The sequence below is a fragment of the Doryrhamphus excisus genome, linkage group LG23 (genome assembly GCF_037039965.1).
Source record: "Doryrhamphus excisus strain RoL-2023G ecotype Guam linkage group LG23, RoL_Dexc_Guam_v1.1, whole genome shotgun sequence".
NCBI lineage: Eukaryota > Metazoa > Chordata > Actinopteri > Syngnathiformes > Syngnathidae > Doryrhamphus > Doryrhamphus excisus.
This window is the reverse complement of record NC_136379.1, coordinates 16,246-39,845: the sequence shown is the minus strand read 5'-3', so window position 1 is coordinate 39,845 and position 23,600 is coordinate 16,246. Positions and strand designations below refer to the sequence as shown.

At 42.7% G+C, this 23,600-nt stretch overlaps 1 long non-coding RNA gene across 1 annotated transcript; it reads left to right on the top strand.

Moving 5' to 3' along the window:
* Positions 1–16,345: 16,345 nt before the first annotated feature.
* LOC144894883 (uncharacterized) lies at positions 16,346–17,650 on the top strand. The gene is made up of 3 exons (XR_013625414.1): positions 16,346–16,484; positions 16,710–16,946; positions 17,380–17,650. It is a non-coding gene; the product is annotated as an uncharacterized LOC144894883 (long non-coding RNA).
* The last annotated feature ends 5,950 nt before the right edge of the window (positions 17,651–23,600 follow it).

Below are 23,600 nucleotides of genomic sequence, written 5' to 3'. Positions count from 1 at the left end.
TAAGCTGGCCCTTTAAGGCTGGCCATCTAAGTCTGGCCCTTTAAACTGGCCCTTTAAGGCTGGGCCTCTAAGGCTGGACCTCAAAGGCTGGCCCTTTAAGCTGGCCCTTTAAGGCTGGCCCCCTAAGGCTGGCCCTTTAAGGCTGGCCCTTTAAGGCTGGCCCTCTAAGGCTGGCCCTTTAAGGCTGGCCCTTTAAGGCTGGCCCTTTAAGCTGGCCCCTTAAGGCTGGCCATCTAAGGCTGGCCCTTTAAGGCTGGCCCTTTAAGCTGGCCCTTTAAGGCTGGCCCTTTAAGCTGGCCCTTTAAGGCTGGCCCTCTAAGGCTGGCCCTTTAAGACTGGCCTTTTAATGCTGGCCCTTTAAGGCTGGCCCTTTAAGCTGGCCCCTTAAGGCTGGCCCTTTAAGCTGGCCCTCTAAGGCTGGCCCTTTAAGCTGGCCCTCTAAGGCTGGCCCTTTAAGGCTGGCCCTTTAAGGCTTGCCCTTTAAGGCTGGCCCTTTAAGCTGGCCCTTTAAGGCTGGCAATTTAAGCTGGCCCTTTAAGGCTGGCCCTTTAAGGCTGGCCCTTTAAGCTGGCCCTTTAAGGCTGGCCCTTTAAGCTGGCCCTTTAAGGCTGGCCCTTTAAGGCTGGCCCTTTAAGGCTGGCCCTTTAAGCTGGCCCCTTAAGGCTGGCCCTTTAAGCTGGTCCTCTAAGGCTGGCCCTTTAAGCTGGCCCTTTAAGGCTGGGCCTCTAAGGCTGGACCTCAAAGGCTGGCCCTTTAAGCTGGCCCTTTAAGGCTGGCCCTGTAAGGCTGGCCCTTTAAGGCTGGCCCTTTAAGGCTGGCCCTCTAAGGCTGGCCCTTTAAGGCTGGCCCTTTAAGGCTGGCCCTTTAAGCTGGCCCTTTAAGGCTGGCCCTTTAAGGCTGGCCCTTTAAGCTGGCCCTTTAAGGCTGGCCCTCTAAGGCTGGCCCTTTAAGACTGGCCTTTTAAGGCTGGCCCTTTAAGGCTGGCCCTTTGAGCTGGCCCCTTAAGGCTGGCCCTTTAAGCTGGCCCTCTAAGGCTGGCCCTTTAAGCTGGCCCTCTAAGGCTGGCCCTTTAAGGCTGGCCCTTTAAGGCTTGCCCTTTAAGGCAGGCCCTCTAAGGCTGGCCCTTTAAGGCTTGCCCTTTAAGGCTGGCCCTTTAAGCTGGCCCCTTAAGGCTGGCCCTTTAAGCTGGCCCTCTAAGGCTGGCCCTTTAAGCTGGCCCTTTAAGGCTGGCCCTTTAAGCTGGCCCTGTAAAGCTGGCCCTCTAAGGCTGGCCTTTTAAGCTGGCCCTTTAAGGCTGGCCCTTTAAGCTGGTCCTCTAAGGCTGGCCCTTTAAGCTGGCCCCTTAGGGCTGGCCCTCTAAGGCTGGCCCTTTAAGCTGGCCCTTTAAGGCTGGCCCTGTAAGCTGGCCCTTTAAGGCTGGCCCTTTAAGGCTGGCCCTTTAAGCTGGCCCTTTAAGGCTGGCCCTTTAAGGCTGGCCCTTTAAGGCTGGCCCTTTAGGCTGGCCCTTTAAGGCTGGCCCTTTAAGCTGGCCCTTTAAAGCTGGCCCTTTAAGGCTGGCCCTTTAAGGCTGGCCCTTTAAGCTGGCCCCTTAAGGCTGGCCATCTAAGGCTGGCCCTTTAAGCTGGCCCTTTAAGGCTGGCCCTTTAAGCTGGCCCTTTAAGGCTGGCCCTCTAAGGCTGGCCCTTTAAGACTGGCCCTTTAAGGCTGGCCCTTTAAGCTGGCCCCTTAAGGCTGGCCCTTTAAGCTGGCCCTCTAAGGCTGGCCCTTTAAGCTGGCCCTCTAAGGCTGGCCCTTTAAGCTGGCCATCTAAGGCTGGCCCTTTAAGGCTGGCCCTTTAAGGCTGGCCCTTTAAGCTGGCCCCTTAAGGCTGGCCCTCTAAGGCTGGCCCTTTAAGCTGGCCCTTTAAGGCTGGCCCTTTAAGCTGGCCCTCTAAGGCTGGCCCTTTAAGGCTGGCCCTTTAAGGCTGGCCCTTTAAGCTGGCCCCTTAAGGCTGGCCCTCTAAGGCTGGCCCTTTAAGCTGGCCCTTTAAGGCTGGCCCTTTAAGCTGGCCCTTTAAGGCTGGCCCTTTAATTCCGGCCCTTTAAACTGGCCCTTTAAGGCTGGCCCTTTAAGCTGGCCCTTTAAGGCTGGCCCTTTAAGCTGGCCCTTTAAGGCTGGCCCTTTAAGGCTGGCCCTTTAAGGCTGGCCCTTTAAAGCTGGCCCTTTAAGCTGGCCCTCTAAGGCTGGCCCTTTAAGGCTGGCCCTTTAAGCTGGCCCTTTAAGGCTGGCCCTTTAAGGCTGGCCCTTTAAGGCTGGCCCTTTAGGCTGGCCCTTTAAGGCTGGCCCTTTAAGCTGGCCCTCTAAGGCTGGCCCTTTAAGCTGGCCCTCTAAGGCTGGCCCTTTAAGGCTTGCCCTTTAAGGCTGGCCCTTTAAGCTGGCCCCTTAAGGCTGGCCCTTTAAGCTGGCCCTTTAAGGCTGGCCCTTTAAGGCTGGCCCTTTAAGGCTGGCCCTTTAAGGCTGGCCCTTTAAGGCTGGCCCTTTAAGCTGGCCCTTTAAGGCTGGCCCTTTGAGGCTGGCCCTTTAAGCTGGCCCCTTAAGGCTGGCCCTTTAAGCTGGCCCTCTAAGGCTGGCCCTTTAAGCTGGCCCTCTAAGGCTGGCCCTCTAAGGCTGGCCCTTTAAGGCTTGCCCTTTAAGGCTGGCCCTTTAAGCTGGCCCCTTAAGGGGGGGCCTTTAAGCTGGCCCTCTAAGGCTGGCCCTTTAAGCTGGCCCTTTACGCTGGCCCTCTAAGGCTGGCCCTTTAAGCTGGCCCTTTAAGGCTGGCCCTTTAAGCTGGCCCTCTAAGGCTGGCCCTTTAAGGCTGGCCCTTTAAGCTGGCCCCTTAAGGCTGGCCCTCTAAGGCTGGCCCTTTAAGCTGGCCCTTTAAGGCTGGCCCTTTAAGCTGGCCCTTTAAGGCTGGCCCTTTAAGGCCGGCCCTTTAAGCTGGCCCTTTAAGGCTGGCCCTTTAAGCTGGCCCTTTAAGGCTGGCCCTTTAAGCTGGCCCTTTAAGGCTGGCCCTTTAAGGCTGGCCCTTTAAGGCTGGCCCTTTAAGCTGGCCCCTTAAGGCTGGACCTTTAAGCAGGCCCTCTAAGGCTGGCCCTTTAAGCTGGCCCTCTAAGGCTGGCCCTTTAAGCTGGCCCTTTAAGGCTGGCCCTTTAAGCTGGCCCTTTAAAACTGGCCCTTTAAGGCTGGCCCTTTAAGCTGGCCCCTTAAGGCTGGCCCTTTAAGCTGGCCCTCTAAGGCTGGCCCTTTAAGCTGGCCCTCTAAGGCTGGCCCTTTAAGGCTTGCCCTTTAAGGCTGGCCCTTTAAGCTGGCCCCTTAAGGCTGGCCCTTTAAGCTGGCCCTTTAAGGCTGGCCCTTTAAGGCTGGCCCTTTAAGGCTGGCCCTTTAAGGCTGGCCCTTTAAGGCTGGCCCTTTAAGCTGGCCCCTTAAGGCTGGCCATCTAAGGCTGGCCCTTTAAGCTGGCCCTTTAAGGCTGGCCCTTTAAGCTGGCCTTTTAAGGCTGGCCCTTTAAGCTGGCCCTTTAAGGCTGGTCCTCTAAGGCTGGCCCTTTAAGACTGGCCCTTTAAGGCTGGCCCTTTAAGGCTGGCCCTTTAAGCTGGCCCCTTAAGGCTGGCCCTTTAAGCTGGCCCTCTAAGGCTGGCCCTTTAAGCTGGCCCTCTAAGGCTGGCCCTTTAAGGCTGGCCCTTTAAGGCTGGCCCTTTAAGCTGGCCCCTTAAGGCTGGCCATCTAAGGCTGGCCCTTTAAGCTGGCCCTTTAAGGCTGGCCCTTTAAGCTGGCCCTTTAAGGCTGGCCCTTTAAGATGGCCCTTTAAGGCTGGCCCTCTAAGGCTGGCCCTTTAAGACTGGCCTTTTAAGGCTGGCCCTTTAAGGCTGGCCCTTTAAGCTGGCCCCTTAAGGCTGGCCCTTTAAGCTGGCCCTCTAAGGCTGGCCCTTTAAGGCTGGCCCTTTAAGGCTTGCCCTTTAAGGCTTGCCCTTTAAGGCTGGCCCTTTAAGCTGGCCCTTTAAGGCTGGCCATTTAAGCTGGCCCTTTAAGGCTGGCCCTTTAAGGCTGGCCCTTTAAGCTGGCCCTTTAAGGCTGGCCCTTTAAGCTGGCCCTTTAAGGCTGGCCCTTTAAGGCTGGCCCTTTAAGGCTGGCCCTTTAAGCTGGCCCCTTAAGGCACACACACACAGATCATGCTCATCATTTTAAGGGCAATGGCTACAAGCCTATGCTGGTGGCTTATGAGAGCCAATGTTTGAACCATTTCATGTCTGCATATCAAAAGCCAAAAACTTGAATAGATAGACAGTCCATTCTTTGAAGTAGGCCTAATGGAAACATTAGTCAAGATTTAAGACTGGCCTATGCTCTTTTTGATAGTCACATGGACCAAGACTGTCTGTGACAATTCAAGTATGACTGACAAATAAATCATGACTGTAACTTAAATGAATCTACCATTGTGAATGCAGGACAATGAGAATTGCCATGTAGGCTACCGTAAGTAACAGAACATTTCCCAGTGTTACTTTATGTTACATTATATTTCATCAACGGCCTTTCAATGAAGTGTGATGTCATTGTTGATGATTTGTTGCAGCAAATAAATGAATGTATGGGTATGCTCCACCACTCTGCCAATCAGAACAAAGAAGACGCACTGACAGGCTACAACTTTGGAAGAACTTTTCACTCATTTCCCGGTAAGTCAGCATGATGTATTTTGTATGGATGAATTCATTGAAATCTCAAGATATATGATGGTTTGGCAGTAGTTTTAAAGCTCAGTCCGCTATATTGTCAAAAGTGTCACTCTTGTATTTTTTTCCTCTTATACAGCATGATACTCCAAAACAATTAGCTGCACCACATACAGTTGAAATAAAAGTCTATGGTCACGTCGCGGTAAAACAGTTCAACTTTGCAACAACTTTTCACTCCTTTCCCGGTCAGCAAGCATGATGTATTTGGTGTCAATGGATTGGTTGAAATCTCAAGATTCAAATAATACCACTGGTTTGGTGCTACCTTTGAGTCCGCTAGATTGTCAAACATGTCCATGTTGCATTTTTCTCTCTTATGCAGTACGCTAGGAGCCTCCAGCACGCTAGGCCTAATGTTTGTAAACATTGCCAATCATGAATTGTTATTAGTAAGGATCATTTGAGATGGTTATGTTTTAATGTGATGTTTTGCTTAATGTCTATAGCCTGTACTATTTACAGCATCATTTAGTTTGTTTTTGTAACCCACATGGAAGTTATGCATCCTTGGAAAATAATGAAAATATATTTTATAATCAAATGATGATTATGAATATTTCTATCATATAAAAATATTCCCCGGTCTTTTATAACGTCCGTGAATGCAACCCAGTCACATGACGGAAGACGGAACGTTCTTCCGCTTGCGCTGCGTCTCAGCCAATCAGGTTCGCCAGGGCCGCAATCAAATACACCGGTGCGCTCTCCCTCACACACAGTGGTGAGGAGACAGGCTACAGGACGCTGCTAACACGGTTAGTCTCGAACAAACTACTTCAACTTATATATATTGTTGATCGTTCTCTAAAACTTTGTGCATTATAAAACTTGTAGAAGCCGCGTGCCGTCGCTGCAGACATCTGGGTTCTAGCGGGGACTGAATTACGAGGGAATCGGTGAGTCTGGATGCTATTGTTGCGTGTGGTTAGCTTATGTAGCGTTAGCATATCAATGCGATCGGCAACCAACTTCGCTGCTGTAATGCGATTCATTGTTATGCTAACCCCCAAAACGATAATCAAACTTTTTAACTTGATTAACTGTTTAAATATTGAGCCACTGCTTTTGATTACTGTGTATTCTGAATGTTATGCACCTTAAATTGCATTTTAAAACAATCCTCTTTAAAGCTAAACCGGGGTTGATCATTGAAAATGTATTTTTATATTCTGATTTTGCATACTGATTCATTGATTTGTGTACACTGAGCTAGCTGATGATAATTATGACTGATTTACTGATAGTGGTCCTGTCTGTGATATACAGGCCAGGTGTGCCTGGTTGGGGACCCCGAGGCGAGCTAGACCCAAAGAGAACCGAACCACTTCAACATCCTCCTGCGGTCTGGTAGGGGTGTTGGCAGCCAGTTCTCTCCCACCTATGCACTGGTCACTTTATCTGTTCACATATGAACTCTGTTGCGCGCGATCATGGACAATTTCCACATATACCATGGACTCTGGGTTCCTATGAGATGGACATTCGCTCCACACATTGTTGTGGCCACTGACCCTTTATTGTGAATACTGTGATTTTGTGCTTTGTGTGATTTGAAGGGCATTTACACCCTGGACTGTGCTGAACCACTGTTGAATTGTGATTTCTTTATTTGTAAGAAACAAATGAACTAGATTGAAAGACTGAAGTGCACTTCATCAAACAGCTATAGGAATTCCCAAAACCTCTATACCATTTTACTGCCGTTTGTAAATATTGTCAATAATTTGTCACTGTTTGCACTTAAAGCAAATAATAAGGCACCAAGCCACTTAAAAGTACATTTTGTGTCTTGTGTGATATTACTGTACCTCAACCTCCCTAGAGCCGAGCATAGATCTTCTGAGCTAGTCTGTACTTGTATTTAATTCATCTTGACCTTTTCTTGCATTTCTCATACGTATATGCTACATTTTCACAAAATGCAATTTGATATTGTAATACTTACTTGTAATACATTACCGTTGTGGTGTACTGGCCACCGGTCCAGGGTGTACCCCGCCTCTCGCCCCCAAGTCAGCCGTACTATGTACTATGTACTATGTACTATGTACTATGTACTATGACTGTTGTGATCAGAGGTGTAAATGTTCAGAAATCCTATGTGTTTGATTGTAGGACCTTCTGGGCTGTGACCTGTCTGAGACTTCAGGACCATAGACAGCGATGGTCACAGACTGAGTGCTGTCAGTCTTAAAGGTACTATATGTAAGAAATGTGTAGATTGATTGATTTTTGAAAAAATGGGACATGGGAGATGATAGCCGTATGGCTAATTTGCACTTCCCATTGGCAGCTTGGTTTTGAACATATAAATCACATTATTCATAAAACATGCAAGGTTATGTGTTTCATGCGTATTACTATATTGCAACTTGCCCAAGTGCACACTAGATGCTGTAAAGTGCTATTTTCATTTGACAATTCTCCAAACATTTTACAATCATGAAATACCAACAATGGTCATTTTATAATACTGAGAGAACTAGACTCTAAAAATGATTCATGGGATTAGTTAGTTGAGCTTAAAATCAAGAGCTTTTTCAACATAAAAGAATAAGGTTGTTACATGGACTTATTATAACAAGTTGGTAACTTATTTGAAGAAGTTGGTCCAGCTGAAAATATGGGCTTAGTTAGTTGAGTTGAGTTAAAATCAAGAGCTTTTTCAACATAAAACGATAAACTTGTGTCACTGACTTATTAAAACAAGTTGTTAACTTATTTGAAGAAGTTGGCCCAGCTGAAAATAGAAAAATAGAAATGTTAACTTAAATATGTATGTATATTTTGAAGCAAACTTTTGAACAAATTCAAATACAAAAACTTTATCTGTCCCCAGGGGTAATTCAAAGGCCACATTAAACATGCCGTTTCAAAACAAGAGCACCGCTCATGTTTCATGTTCATAGTAATGGGAGCTTTTATTTTGAAAAAAACAGGGAAGACGTTCTATTGTACGATGTCTCCGAGATGTCAGGACCAAACGTTTCTCCGAATTTTCTGGATGAAGGTAAGCTACAGGGTCACATTCTCACTTAAAAGGTTGTTAAAACTTGATGAAATGACATATTCCCACAGCTAGAGCCAAATGTTCAACAGCTTTCAGAAGCTGCTCTGCTCCTGCTCCTGCTTCTGGTTTTATCCTGCAATCACGTACAGAGAGGAGCCAGACTGCGACTGCTATTAATGCCTGTTGGAAAATCCCCAAAATCCCAAGAAAAAAACAAGAGTTTCTATGGAGCAATACGAGGTAAGTAACTGTTTTTGCTTTATTTTGTTCATAACGGCTACTAACTGTATCAGCAAATGTTGCACTAATTCGTGTTAACGCAGACATCATTGAAATGAAGCTAATGTAGCCATTTTGTAAAATGGTAGCTTCATAGCTGCCTATAACTGCATGTTACAAAACTTTAGAACTGAAGCTGTTCATAAATGTCCTTTTGCCCGCGCTCTCTCGCCCAGCGCCGCCCCTCGACCGTTTATCGTCAGACAAAGACGTCTGTGGCAGCCGAACGATTTGAATTAGCGGTAAACGTTAGTTAGTATATCACTCTTATCAAGGTAAGAGAAATGAGTGTATTGTTTTGTTCACATTTTTTCCAAGTTTGGACTACATTGATGAAGTTTGGCCAGCTAGTAGTTTCTGTTTTAAGTGACGTGTTGGTGTGTGTCTATGAGAGGTTAAGGCACCCACATTAGTTGTAGATACGCCATAGAACAAGTTTCCTTTTAGTAAGGCTGCAGTAGGCCTGGCTATTTTTCTCTTTTGCTATTGAGACAGGTGGCATTTTCTGAAGTTAGGAATGAATGTATACACACAAAATGTGTGTATAGTGGTGTGTAGTGTTTTTTTTTTCTCATTTAGCTCACTTTAAAAGTCCAAAATATTGTGAAGCAGTTCAACCATATTTCAAATCCTTTAGAACCCAAGACAAAGGATCATTTTTGTGCAGTTGGTTGCAAGCACATTTTTCACACTTTTTCCATCTTCAATTTAGAAACACATCATAGGCAATATATTTTTCCAAGTCATGCTGCACACGCTGTAAGCACTAAAGCTATGAATCACTAAACAATTCCAAATGTCATGAAAAAATTCAAAGCCGTTTAAATAGAGCTTTGTTTAGTTTTAAAAATGAATTGGACCTGTAAACTTGTGTCAAGAAAAAGTGATCTTTGAAAGCATTATAGGCTTAGACCATGGTGGCCATGGTGGAGAACTTCTCCCTTGCCTCCATTGGGAGCGTTATTGGGAGCGTTATTGCTCGTTTAAAACATGGGGCAGCCTGAGAACCCATCTGTCAAGAAGCCATTCAACTCGTGAGACAGGGACACGCAGAGAAGTTCTGTCTTTGAAATGTTCATGTTGCTCTTTAAACACCATCTCCACAGAAAGAGAATACTTTGAACACATTGGCCGTCATTTAAAAAAGCAGGAAACAGTGTCTTGTGTTTTTGAAAATTGCTCTTGCTCTCAAAACAAACATTTCTGGAACATTTGCCTCTCATAGGAGCCGGAAACACACTCCTCATTCCCTGGATGACTTCAAGCCTGAGCTCTTGCAGAGGTACTGTATGTTCATCTTTCAAATACAGGGGTCCTTTTGATATGATCCTTTTGACGAGGATATGGAGGTTACAGTGAGTGAAGATCCTGAAGATGAAGAAATGAGAGAACTGCCACTGCAACTTCATTGAAAAAAATGTAGCCCACCTGCTGTTGAAAATGGAAAGCATATTCAATGTACCACAAAGGTGTATTCATGAGTTAGTGGAAGAACTGCACTTTATTTCTTCATCAGCTTCAGGTCCTCTTTTGAAAGATATTTTACAGTCATGCTTAAAGAGGCATAATTGTTGATGAAAAGTTGATGATGTGATCATCTCAGAGATGGCGACAGACCTATCTGTGCAAGTCTAAGCCAATGACATTAGCTCTAGGACATACTGCTCCTCTTTCCACCTTTCCACCTACAAAAGAAGGGAGCATTTTTCCATGGTGGAACCTACAGAATATCTAATCATGTCTTCTCAGTTCTTCTCAGGGAGAAGAAAAGTTTCCAACATGTACCAATTTGAAAGTCCTTGCATGAGGTTTTGAAGAAAAAAAGAGATCCAGGATTTGCTCAAACATAGCTCTGAAGCAGACAGCAGCTCTGACACTCACTACAATTCATTTCATGATGGCATACATTTGAAAAACAATAAATTGCTATGAGAAAAGAATCCAGCCATTTCTCTCATTCTGTATGTGGATGATTTTGAAGTGTGTAATCCACTTGGCACATCAAGAAAAAAACACAAAATGACTGCTGTGTATTGGGTTTTAGCCAATGTGCCACCATTGCTCAGATCCTCGCTCACATCAATCTACCTTGCCATTCTCTGCAAGGCTGATGATGTTCAAAAGTTTGGCTATAGTGCTGTGTTAGAACCACTGCTTAAGGACCTTCCTTGCCAGCCTAGAAGAAGAAGGACTTTACATTCCTTCAATAGGTCTACGAGTCAAAGGTACTGTGTATTGTGTCGTTGCAGATAACCTTGGTGCCCACTCTATTGGAGGGTTTGTGGAGAGCTTCTCACGTCTCACAAGTACACACACCTGCAGGTTCTGTCTTGGAGAAAGATCTCAATTCCAGGTGAGTGAAGTTAAAACAGGAACAACACAAGAGCACAGGTTGCATGTTCAGACAGCACAGAGAGATACAAGTGCATTCTTCTCATTGTTATGGAGTAAAGAGACAGTGCCCACTGACTGACAAACTCAAATATTTCAATGTTTTATCTGGCTATCCACCTGATTTGCTACATGATCTCTTTGAAGGCGTTGTGCCTTTAGAGTTAGCACTATGCCTAAATGTGTTCATCAAAGAGAAATATTTCACACTCGAGGAATGAAATCAATGAATCAAAGAGTTCCCATACAGATGGACAGATAGAACGGATGCACCGCAACCAGTTCCACTGACTTTTGCTGCAAGAAAAACTGTTGGTGGAAATGCCCATGAAAACTGGGCTTTGCTTCGCCTCCTTCCCCTGATAGTTGGAGAAAGAATCCCTGAGAATGAACCAGCATGGCTGATCCTTCTGAACCTTAAGGACATAGTTGAACTTGTCCTTTCTCCTGTTCACACAGACCTCGCTGTTTGTTTCCTTGAAAGCAAGATTTCTGAGCATCGGCACAGATTCCTGGAGGTTTTCCCTCAGGAAAGCATCATTTTCTTGAACACTACCCACACCAGCCAGATGAAAGCTTTTGGTCCACTTGGTTCATTTGGTTCACTTTGTGGACTATGCGCTTTGAAGCTAAGCACAGCTTTTTGAAGCGTGTGGTCAGACATACGCATAGCTTCCGAAACATTCTGTTGTCTCTTGCAGTGAAGCATCAGTTAATGATTGCATACCATCTACATGGCAGTAAAATTGTTCAGTCTCTACAAGTAGCAAAAGTGTCAACAGTGGATTTGACTGTGCTGAGGGAAGACATTAAGAAAGCAGTGGAATGAAAATTCCCTGGTGAATCATTTGTCCACATGGCAAACACAGTGTGCTACAGTGGCACCAGTTATTCCACTGGCATGATCTTGGCACATGGTTCAACAGGTGGTCTGCCAGATTTTGTAGAATTGATGCAGCTTGTTGTCATAAATGGCAAGGTTGGCTTCATTGTCAAATGTTTCAATTCATGGTATATTGAGCATCTTAGAAACACAACAAGTGTTTTCAAGCTCATTGAGCCTCGTGAGTTGTTTGACATCTTCCCCATGGCAGCATACGGTGTTGCAGGGAAGCGTATGGTGACCCAGAAGTGCTACATGAATGTACCATAGATTGCAAAGGGGTCAGTATAACTCATCATTTGTTTGAGTTTATAGGAGAGACCTCAAAAATGGCATCATCCTCTCTGTATATGGGGTTACTGTCTCATTACAAAAACAAAGTTGTTGTTTTTTTTCAATGAACGTGCTTGCCCCACACTTGAGCACAAATGATCATTTTCACTTGCAGGTGTAGTGAGAATATACAACTCCTTGAATGTGTGTATTCCAATCATATTTTTGTGATGAAGTGTGATAATGTTCAACCTATAATCAAACATGAGACAATATTAGTTTGTCAATTTGCCAGAAGCATGGTAAGACTTTTAAACCCAGACCACACTGATTCTCGCTGAGGAGAGGATGTTAGGCTCTTGATGACTATGCCAATATGGAGATCTGAAATTATGATTAGTAGTAGTTGTAAATATGAGCTCCATAATACTGACACGAGATGGACAACAAGATGGTACAAGATCTTTGTAGTTTGACTTTTATGACATTATTCTTCAGGGGGAAATGTTCAAGTGAACAAAGCTTTGTTCCTATCCTTGTCTTTGCCACAGAAATAAAAGTCTTCAACATTTAATCATAGTATAAGCAGGCATATAGGATTCTTTGCATTGGCTTTTGTAGAAGTATACTTATGGACACAAATCTAAGACTTGGTGTGAAGTTTGATGATGAGGAAATGTCACGGATGTGTGATGTCAAATTTCTTGGAGACTGAATCAACCAGTACTTGTCAGCATACTAGTTTACTATATGATAAATGTGATGAAAATTCAAAGTCCAAAGCTTTTATTTATCTAGAGTCATTTTTAGTGGTCATATTCTTCTCCCATACTGAATGATGATGATTATATGATGTGTCTGCATGTATTCTAGAACCCAAACTGATGTCATGTTTTCTCTAATAGATACCCTGATGTCTCCTCAAGCCAAACTTGGGATCATTCTTCAGGACCGTGAAATTGGCAAACTGGACTTACCGGATGGAATCCCTGATGAACTTGAGTCTATTGTGAGGGAGAAATTTGGGCTTGATGGGAACTTTACCTTGCATTATAAGGATGCTGACTTTGGAGAGGAATATTTTTCTCTTACCTCAACAAGTGACACCAAGGACAAGGATACCATTAAGGTGGTTCACATTGTTGAACCTCCTACAGTTACTCTGACCTTTACTGATGGGTACTGACAGTTCCTTTGAAAGTGCATCAGTAGCCTCGCTCCCTAATTCTGAGACCTCTGTCCATCCTGCTAGCAGCAGCTGTTCCTCTGGATCGCAGGACACACTGATCACACTTTCATCACCTGAACAGGTTACTCACCGTACACAGTGTTGGCCCACTACATTTCCTGTACCTAATTTTGCTTACGACACAGAGCTTGTGCTGGCCTCAGGAAATGAAGTTTTCAAGAAGGATGGAATTCAGCTCAACTTTGCCACAATCCTTTGCCTCCAGACATCCTTGAGAAGCTGGCTGAAAGCATCTTACCCCACTAGTGCGCAGTTTAACCATGTTGCTGAGGCACTGATTCAGAAGCATCCTTGCCTTAAAGAACCAGGGTCATATAATGGATGCTACGCATGGCAACAAAGACTAAAACATAAAATGGCCAGCTATAGATCTAAATGGAGAGGGCTAGGATGCCCTGAGCTTGATGTGAACTCTCTCAGAAAGAAGCGAGCATAGAGCATGAGAAAGCCCCTGCAAAGAATATCCAAAAAAAAAGCCAAGAAGGGCAGGCAGAGGTGAACTATTTACCTCCTCACCCACAAGGAGAAACAGAAGGAACTTTGGAGCTCCTTGATGAAGTAAAGAAGAGGAACAACTGCCAGGTCATCAGTGAGAAAATGGCAAAGACTTTCTCCATTCGCAGGCAGGAAGTTGCACCACAAGCACCACAAATCTGTGACATAAGAGACCGATGGCCGGCTCTTTTCGATGCAACTCAGGTTAATATTGTTTTATAAAATGGTTTGCAGTATGTGCTATGTCAGTCAATTTACTACATGAACAAATTGCACCTTTTTATTTGTATTTTATACAGATAAATGAAGAATTCAGAAGGATCACCACTGGTTGCCTTGAGAGAACATTCATGGCAAAACTGGACCAGTATACCCCAAAAATAATGGCACTGGTGTCCTCAAGAGGAGGAGATTCAGCACATAAAGAACATGCTGCTAGAGGTATAAATAAATGTAACAAGGTTCATTTCAAATAGAAAGAAAAATCACTTTATTTTTAGGAGGTGTTGATGGGTTAGTTAAATAAATATTTCAATCAATAAATCATAAATTCATCTTTTTAAAGATTGTTTCATTTTCTTGTATTATTTTATTTACAGGACCAGTCGGTAGAAAGTAGGAGAGAAGCTGCAATCCGTAGCCTAATCGTGTACCTGAGAGAACAGGAGGAGGATCTCTTTAAAGAACAGCTGCTAAGTAATCCAACACTTCAACTTCAAGGATTTAACCTGGGCAGTATTTAGGGGTGGCAGACTGAATGACTGGGTGCAACTGAATGATAGGAACCAAAATCAGGACCATCAGTGATATATTCAGGAAGTTTTGTGAAAAGTGAAAGTTTTCTACGTTTTATCAGAACTTTATGGGCAGCGTTTGTTTGTCAAAAGTATGTCATTAAAAATGTTTGTTTTGCTACTAAACAGCCGTCCCCAAAGCCCACGTTAAATCCTGAAGTTAACCCAAGTGCAGATTCACTGTACATTATTCTTGTTTTTACATAAGACAAAAAACACTGATGTTGACTCTGATCTACTTATGCCAGAATGGTGATGAAGTGATGAAGATTGTTGTGAGCAGAGGGGCATCTGAACCAGCCAACGCAACAGTGGTGATTGAGGGAGCAGAAGTCCTGGATGGCCTGACTGTCCCAAGAGCATGTGCCTTGCTCATGGGACTAATGTATGCACTCAACCTGAGTTACCCAAAAGAGTTACCTGAAAAGCACTTTTGAGGTATTTCAAAAGATATTCCTTGAGCTGGATGCTCTGAGAGCAAGTCCCAAGGTAATGTCTCTAAAAGCTAAACTGCTGCACTGAAAATTAGGCTGCATTCTAATTTCACTGTTATGTTTAATGCAGTTTAATACAAGTCATTTCTTTGAAGGATCATTTTGAAGACTAGTTTGTCATTTTTTTTTTTTACTTTTGAGCTGTTAGCTGTCAATATTTAGACCTACATACATACGTACACATTTGATATATTCTGTGTTCTTTTTTGGAAGAAGTATGACTGCTATGTAAAATATGTTTCAATATTCTTCAGGAAGAAATATGTATAATATGTAATATTTGATTTCATGTCTTCATTTGGAGCTCCTCCATGTTTATTTGATGGTAACCAGTTGGACAAGTTGGCCATTATATGCAGTGGTGGAGTGAGTACACGACTTCAGTACTTGAGTAAGAGTACAAATCCTCCTTGTCAAATTTACTCCACTACAAGTAAAAGTAGCTCTGTCAAAATGTTACTCGAGTAAGAGTATGAAATCAATTTTCTACTCGAGTAAAGTACAAATCCTTAAAATCTGTACTCAAGTAAATTTACTCCGTTACTTTCCACCACTGATTATATGTAATAAACAAGTTTGACCATTAAACTGACTGAACTGTATTTATGTTCATAAAATTAACGTTATTGATAAAAAAAACAATTGAGAAAACAATTTGAAATATTTGTGATGAGGAATGAAAAACAAATGAGCTGGAATAGCTTAAATTAATTATATTGACAACTTCATTGAACTTTAACCATTTTATTAAAATTGAGTTGGTTCACCTGAATTGAACTTGAACCATTTTATTAAAATGAAGTTGGTTCACCTTAATTAACTGTTTGCAGGATGAAGTAAATCATGTCGGTTGTCCTTAAATAACTTAGTTAATAACATTAAAAGACTTGTTGGATTTACTGAAAGGTTTTAGTTGGAATTTCTTAAAAAGATTGACGCAAATTGTTACCTTCATTGAATTAAGCTGAGCCACTATATTTTTTTTTAGAGTGTATAGAACAGAAATATAAAGTGCTTGTTGAATTGCACGTTGCTCTCCTGCCTAAGAATAAAAGATAAATGATGACAGAATTACAGACTTATGACATACTACAATAATGAATTAGCAGTTATAATTTGTGGCTACCCAACTATGTAAAAATGCAACATTATAACATACAATAGATAATAACACACAACAAATCAGCAGCAGTGGACAAGTTAAAAATGATCACAATCAGTGGCAACGGGTTTGATTTTCCAAAGTTGAAGATGCTTGGAAAATGAAGCAATAGTGGGTAGATCAGGCACTTGGTGCGGAGTTCCAAGAATTTGTCGCTCCGTAGGAAAAAGTTGCTTGACCAAAGGTCCTTCTCCTTAAAAGAACAGTGGGTTAGCACAGCAAATCAGAGACCTTTTCTCCAAAAATAACAGGTGGGCGAGAGCTTGGATGACTCTGACCTATCTCGCTTATGGGCGGTACAAAGTCAAAGTCTTCTTTTGGAAGCCTCAGTCCTCCTGTGGGCGTCTCTTTCCCGAGTGAATGGTCTTATATGCTAGAAGCACATGCATGCAGAAGCCAACTTTTAACATACACTTGCATACTTGCACTTAAGTGCGTTCACACTGTGTACAAGCAGAACAGAGACACCTAGTGCCAAAAACGCAGAACTACAGCACACAGACTTCCCACAATGCCATTTTTCTTAAAGGGCCATGACGCACTTTCCGGAAACGATGGTCGCAACATTCAGATGAAGCACGGACGGCCGGAAGCCCCGCCCGGCACGCTATAGAGCGGTTTCAAATAAAAGAGGGACGGCCTGAGGGCAACCTGCTTCTTACGCACTTTGAAGAAAATTGAACAAGTGTGAGTAGTAAGTACGCAAACTCTCTGTACTCTTTGTACACGCTATTAAAACATTATAATTGTTAAATGGCTTTAAGTGACCTTTAAACGGCATACATTGAGCTAGCTTAAGTAGCACACGGCCTTCAACGTCAGAGGCTCATATTCAAAAAACTAAAGCAGACAGCAGGCTGAATTCTATATAGTTTGAAAGCATATTGACTGCGCTTTCCCTCCTTTTTTTGTTTTACAGAACTCCCTTCTATGGCAGGAGGCTGGTCCACCGGTCACACCTGTAATTGATTGCAGCAGCTACTAACAGTGAACATGGCCACCTTGTGCCATGCCATTCTGCGCATGCGTCAGAGGATCGTTTGAGCTCAGACTTCCCAAGACGAAGTTCGAGGGCGCCATGTTTTCACGGGAAGACAATGGAAGACGACGTGGACAGTCGTTTAACAAGGAAATTCATCGATGTGGAGCCATATGGGTAGGTCATATGCTTATCTGACTTGTTTTCTGTCACCTTTCCTGTTCCTGTTCAATGTTTACGTCAGTGTCATAATGTGACATACGCGACGTTAGCATTAGCTTACCTTTAGCCTGCCAGCCAGCCAGCTAGCTAGCTAGCTAGCTAGCTCGCTATCAACTGCGAGCTGTTTTCGGTTGCAGAACAGGAGATTTTTATGTTTATTAAATGTGTAAGGATTCGTCCCTTTTATATATGTTATGTGATTATTTTGGCAGCAGCAGTGTCCTCTAAGCCATGGGAACCGCGTGTAGCGCAAACATTTGTTGAAGTATGCTAGCGACCTGAGTCTTGTGGATACCATCGGGGAGCGGGAGTTTTTGTTTGTGACAAGTATTCCATGGAAGTGAATTTTGGAACTTTAATTTCACCTATACACATACACGATCTCTAGACACCTGGGGTGAAGGACGCGCCACAGAGAGGCCGCCGCCGGGGTCAAGGTGGCCAACCCCTACAGAAGGTAACATTACAATATGTATATGGTTATTTGAATCTGGAAATGGCAGTTTAGCCTTTTAAGTTTTATTGATTTAAAGAGTTGGATAATGGAGTTCCTCAACGATATCCCGTTGTGAGGAAAAAAGAGTTTTGTTTAGGTTAGGTTTCAAGACACAGATGAAAAATGTGTATTAACCCATAGATGCATAAGTGGGTCAAAAATGACCCAGTCAGGTTGTTTTCTTGAAATATCTTCATAATGAATTTTTTTTTAATCATTTCATATTCCAGTTATTCCGAAAAAAACATGTTTTCAATATAATACCATTCAAATTTTTAACTTAGCTTTTATACATTTCAAGAAATATGGACTCTTATGGAAGAGTGTAGGGTCCAGTCACTCATGCATCTTAGGGTTAAGAACTAAGTTGATTTTGAGTGTTTTGTTTAAAAAAAAAAAAACAAAAAAAAAACCCAACAAATATTGTCAAGCAGCTTTGTCGTTTGGACTACTAACCATTGTGATGATTTTAGATTTTGTAGTTGCCATAATTGAAATGATTTCTCCATCCATTTAACAGAATGCTGAAGGATGTTGACGCTCAAGAATTTGGTCCCAACAGCTTAGACAAGGTAAGATTACAGTACAGCTGTTGAATGACACCAACATGGTTTAGTTATTCATTCATTTTCTATGTCTCTTATCCTCACTAGGGTGGGGGTATGCTGGAGCCTGATTTGGGGCGAGAGGCGGGGTACACCCTGGACCGGTGGCCAGCCAATCCCAGGGCACATACAGTACATCCGGAAAGTATTCACAGCGCTTCACTTTTTCCACATTTTGTCAAGTTACAGCCTCATTCCCAATTGTATTAATTTAATCTCTTACCTCAAAATACTCCATTATGACAATGTGAAAAAGTTTTTTTTTTTACTTTTTTGAATTTATTAAAAATAGAAAACAAAAAAATCACATTTACATAAGTATTCACAGCCTTTGCCATGAAGCTCAAAATTGAGCTCAGGTGCATCTTTTTTCCACTGATCATCCTTGAGATAATAACTGTCTATATAAGGTCCCACAGTTGACTGTGCATGTCAGAGCACAAACGCCAAGCATGAAGTCAAAAGAACTGTCTGTAGACCTGCGAGACAGGATTGTCTTGAGGCACAAATCTGGGGAAGGATACAGAAACATTTCTGCTGCTTTGAAGGTCCCAATGAGCACAGTGGCCTCCATCCCTACAGTGAAGCATGGTGGTGGCAGCATCATGCTGTGGGGATGTTTTTCAGCAGCAGGAACTGGCAGACTAGTCAGGATAGAAGGAAAAATGAATGCAACAATATATAGAGATATCCTGGATGAAAATATTGCTGCATTCATTTTTCCTTCTATCCTGGCTAGTCGAATAATGGGGGCCACTGTGCTCATTGGGACCTTCAAAGCAGCAGAAATGTTTCTGTATCCTTCCCCAGATTTGTGCCTCAAGACAATCCTGTCTCGCAGGTCTACAGACAGTTCTTTTGACTTCATGCTTGGCGTTTGTGCTCTGACATGCACAGTCAACTGTGGGACATTATATAGACAGTTATTGTATTTCCAAATCATGTCCAGTCAACTGAATTTACTGCAGGTGGACTCCAATTGAGTGTATAGTAGACACCAAACGTCCAGAAGGAGGCGACTGGCACACTAGTGTGGGAAGTCCATACCTGCATGAGGAAAGTGGAAGTCAAAAAATAATCATTCTAATAATACGATTCCCAATTAAGGGAATAAATCCCAGGTCTTTGGTTTAGTTATGAAATGTTGAATTCATTTCACAGGTGCCTCAACCTGTGGCTGTGTTGTGTTTTTGTGCACCGTCATCTGGAAGTAAATACAGCTTTAGTACAAATGCAGTGAAGCTGTTCTGGTTTGAAATAATGTTTTGTAGAAGATGTGTTAAGATCATTTCATTCAAAGAAGGCCATCTTAAAAAAATACTACACAATCATATTAGAAAAGTGGTGTAGGTGGTAGCTTAAATCATGTAAATATTACTTATAATTTGCTCCAAATGAAGTCAGGGAAAACTAGTTAAACAATCCTGAAAAGCGAGTACATTTATATGGATTTTGAAGTAGATTCAAAGGTAGTTTGGGGTCAAATTTACTAGCAAAGAGTACCTTTTTCATTCAAAAAAAGTAAATTTGACCAGAGTATTTCCCAAGGAAAAGTTGCTTGGGAATTGTGCGTGCAAATTGTTACCTAGCTTTTCTCAAGTAAATGGCACTCCAAATTTTTTTTCAGTGTACTGCCCAGTGGACCGCGACCTCCTCCAGCTGTTTTTGGGAGTTCTTTTGTCTCTGGACTGCTCCATGGTATGCCTTCTGCCCCCATCGCCTTGCTTTTCCTTTTTTGGACTGCACTAATGAATACAGATATTCTGGCTGCCACATGAATTACATGTGCAGCATTCTCCATCCATTTAACAGAATACTGAAGGATGTTGACGCTCAAGAATTTGGTCCCAACAGCTTAGACAAGGTAAGATTACAGTACAGCTGTTGAATGACACCAACATGGTTTAGTTATTCATTCATTTTCTATGTCTCTTATCCTCACTAGGGTGGGGGTATGCTGGAGCCTGATTTGGGGCGAGAGGCGGGGTACACCCTGGACCGGTGGCCAGCCAATCCCAGGGCACATACAGTACATCCGGAAAGTATTCACAGCGCTTCACTTTTTCCACATTTTGTCAAGTTACAGCCTCATTCCCAATTGTATTAATTTAATCTCTTACCTCAAAATTCTACACAAAATACTCCATCATGACAATGTGGAAAAGTTTTTTTTTTTACTTTTTGAATTTATTAAAAATAGAAAACAAAAAAATCACATTTACATAAGTATTCACAGCCTTTGCCATGAAGCTCAAAATTGAGCTCAGGTGCATCTTTTTTACACTGATCACCCTTGAGATCTTTCTACAGCTCAATTGGAGTCTACCTGCAGTAAATTCAGTTGATTGGACATGATTTGGAAATATAATAACTGTCTATATAAGGTCCCACAGTTGACTGTGCATGTCAGAGCACAAACGCCAAGCATGAAGTCAAAAGAACTGTCTGTAGACCTGCGGGACAGGATTGTCTTGAGGCACAAATCTGGGGAAGGATACAGAAACATTTCTGCTGCTTTGAAGGTCCCAATGAGCACAGTGGCCTCCATCCCTACAGTGAAGCATGGTGGTGGCAGCATCATGCTGTGGGGATGCTTTTCAGCAGCAGGAACTGGCAGACTAGTCAGGATAGAAGGAAAAATGAATGCAACAATATATAGAGATATCCTGGATGAAAATATTGCTGCATTCATTTTTCCTTCTATCCTGACTAGTCGAATAATGGGGGCCACTGTGCTCATTGGGACCTTCAAAGCAGCAGAAGTGTTTCTGTATCCTTCCCCAGATTTGTGCCTCAAGACAATCCTGTCTCGCAGGTCTACAGACAGTTCTTTTGACTTCATGCTTGGCGTTTGTGCTCTGACATGCAGTCAACTGTGGGACCTTATATAGACAGTTATTGTATTTCCAAATCATGTCCAGTCAACTGAATTTACTGCAGGTGGACTCCAATTGAGTGTATAGTAGACACCAAACGTCCAGAAGGAGGCGACTGGCACACTAGTGTGGGAAGTCCATACCTGCATGAGGAAAGTGGAAGTCAAAAAATAATCATTCTAATAATACGATTCCCAATTAAGGGAATAAATCCCAGGTCTTTGGTTTAGTTATGAAATGTTGAATTCATTTCACAGGTGCCTCAACCTGTGGCTGTGTTGTGTTTTTGTGCACCGTCATCTGGAAGGAAATACAGCTTTAGTACAAATGCAGTGAAGCTGTTCTGGTTTGAAATAATGTTTTGTAGAAGATGTGTTAAGATCATTTCATTCAAAGAAGGCCATCTTAAAAAAATACTACACAATCATATTAGAAAAGTGGTGTAGGTGGTAGCTTAAATCATGTAAATATTACTTATAATTTGCTCCAAATAAAGTCAGGGAAAACTAGTTAAACAATCCTGAAAAGCGAGTACATTTATATGGATTTTGAAGTAGATTCAAAGGTAGTTTGGGGTCAAATTTACTAGCAAAGAGTACCTTTTTCATTCAAAAAAAGTAAATTTGACCAGAGTATTTCCCAAGGAAAAGTTGCTTGGGAATTGTGCGTGCAAATTGTTACCTAGCTTTTCTCAAGTAAATGGCACTCCAATTTTTTTTTCAGTGTACTGCCCAGTGGACCGCGACCTCCTCCAGCTGTTTTTGGGAGTTCTTTTGTCTCTGGACTGCTCCATGGTATGCCTTCTGCCCCCATCGCCTTGCTTTTCCTTTTTTGGACTGCACTAATGAATACAGATATTCTGGCTGCCACATGAATTACATGTGCAGCATTCTCCATCCATTTAACAGAATACTGAAGGATGTTGACGCTCAAGAATTTGGTCCCAACAGCTTAGACAAGGTAAGATTACAGTACAGCTGTTGAATGACACCAACATGGTTTAGTTATTCATTCATTTTCTATGTCTCTTATCCTCACTAGGGTGGGGGTATGCTGGAGCCTGATTTGGGGCGAGAGGCGGGGTACACCCTGGACCGGTGGCCAGCCAATCCCAGGGCACATACAGTACATCCGGAAAGTATTCACAGCGCTTCACTTTTTCCACATTTTGTCATGTTACAGCCTCATTCCCAATTGTATTAATTTAATCTCTTAGCTCAAAATTCTACACAAAATACTCCATTATGACAATGTGAAAAAGTTTTTTTTTTACTTTTTTGAATTTATTAAAAATAGAAAACAAAAAAATCACATTTACATAAGTATTCACAGCCTTTGCCATGAAGCTCAAAATTGAGCTCAGGTGCATCTTTTTTCCACTGATCATCCTTGAGATCTTTCTACAGCTCAATTGGAGTCCACCTGCAGTAAGACTGTGCATGTCAGAGCACAAACGCCAAGCATGAAGTCAAAAGAACTGTCTGTAGACCTGCGAGACAGGATTGTCTTGAGGCACAAATCTGGGGAAGGATACAGAAACATTTCTGCTGCTTTGAAGGTCCCAATGAGCACAGTGGCCCCCATTATTCGACTAGCCAGGATAGAAGGGAAAAATGAATGCAGCAATATTTTCATCCAGGATATCTCTATATATTGTTGCATTCATTTTTCCTTCTATCCTGACTAGTCTGCCAGTTCCTGCTGCTGAAAAACATCCCCACAGCATGATGCTGCCACCATCATGCTTCACTGTAGGGATGGAGGCCACTGTGCTCATTGGGACCTTCAAAGCAGCAGAAGTGTTTCTGTATCCTTCCCCAGATTTGTGCCTCAAGACAATCCTGTCTCGCTGGTCTACAGACAGTTCTTTTGACTTCATGCTTGGCGTTTGTGCTCTGACATGCACAGTCAACTGTGGGACCTTATATAGACAGTTATTATATTTCCAAATCATGTCCAATCAACTGAATTTACTGCAGGTGGACTCCAACTGAGTGTATAGTAGACACCAAACGTCCAGAAGGAGGCGACTGGCACACTAGTGTGGGAAGTCCATACCTGCATGAGGAAAGTGGAAGTCAAAAATAATCATTCTAATAATACGATTCCCAATTAAGGGAATAAATCCCAGGTCTTTGGTTTAGTTATGAAATGTTGAATTAATTTCACAGGTGCCTCAACCTGTGGCTGTGTTGCGTTTTTGTGCACCGCCATCTGGAAGTAAATACAGCTTTAGTACAAATGCAGTGAAGCTGTTCTGGTTTGAAATAATGTTTTGTAGAAGATGTGTTAAGATCATTTCATTCAAAGAAGGCCATCTTAAAAAAAATACTACACAATCATATTAGAAAAGTGGTGTAGGTGGTAGCTTAAATCATGTAAATATTACTTATAATTTGTTCCAAATAAAGTCAGGGAAAACTAGTTAAACAATCCTGAAAAGAGAGTACATTTATATGGATTTTGAAGTAGATTCAAAGGTAGTTTGGGGTCAAATTTACTAGCAAAGAGTACCTTTTTCATTCAAAAAAAGTAAATTTGACCAGAGTATTTCCCAAGGAAAAGTTGCTTGGGAATTGTGCGTGCAAATTGTTACCTAGCTTTTCTCAAGTAAATGGCACTCCAAATTTTT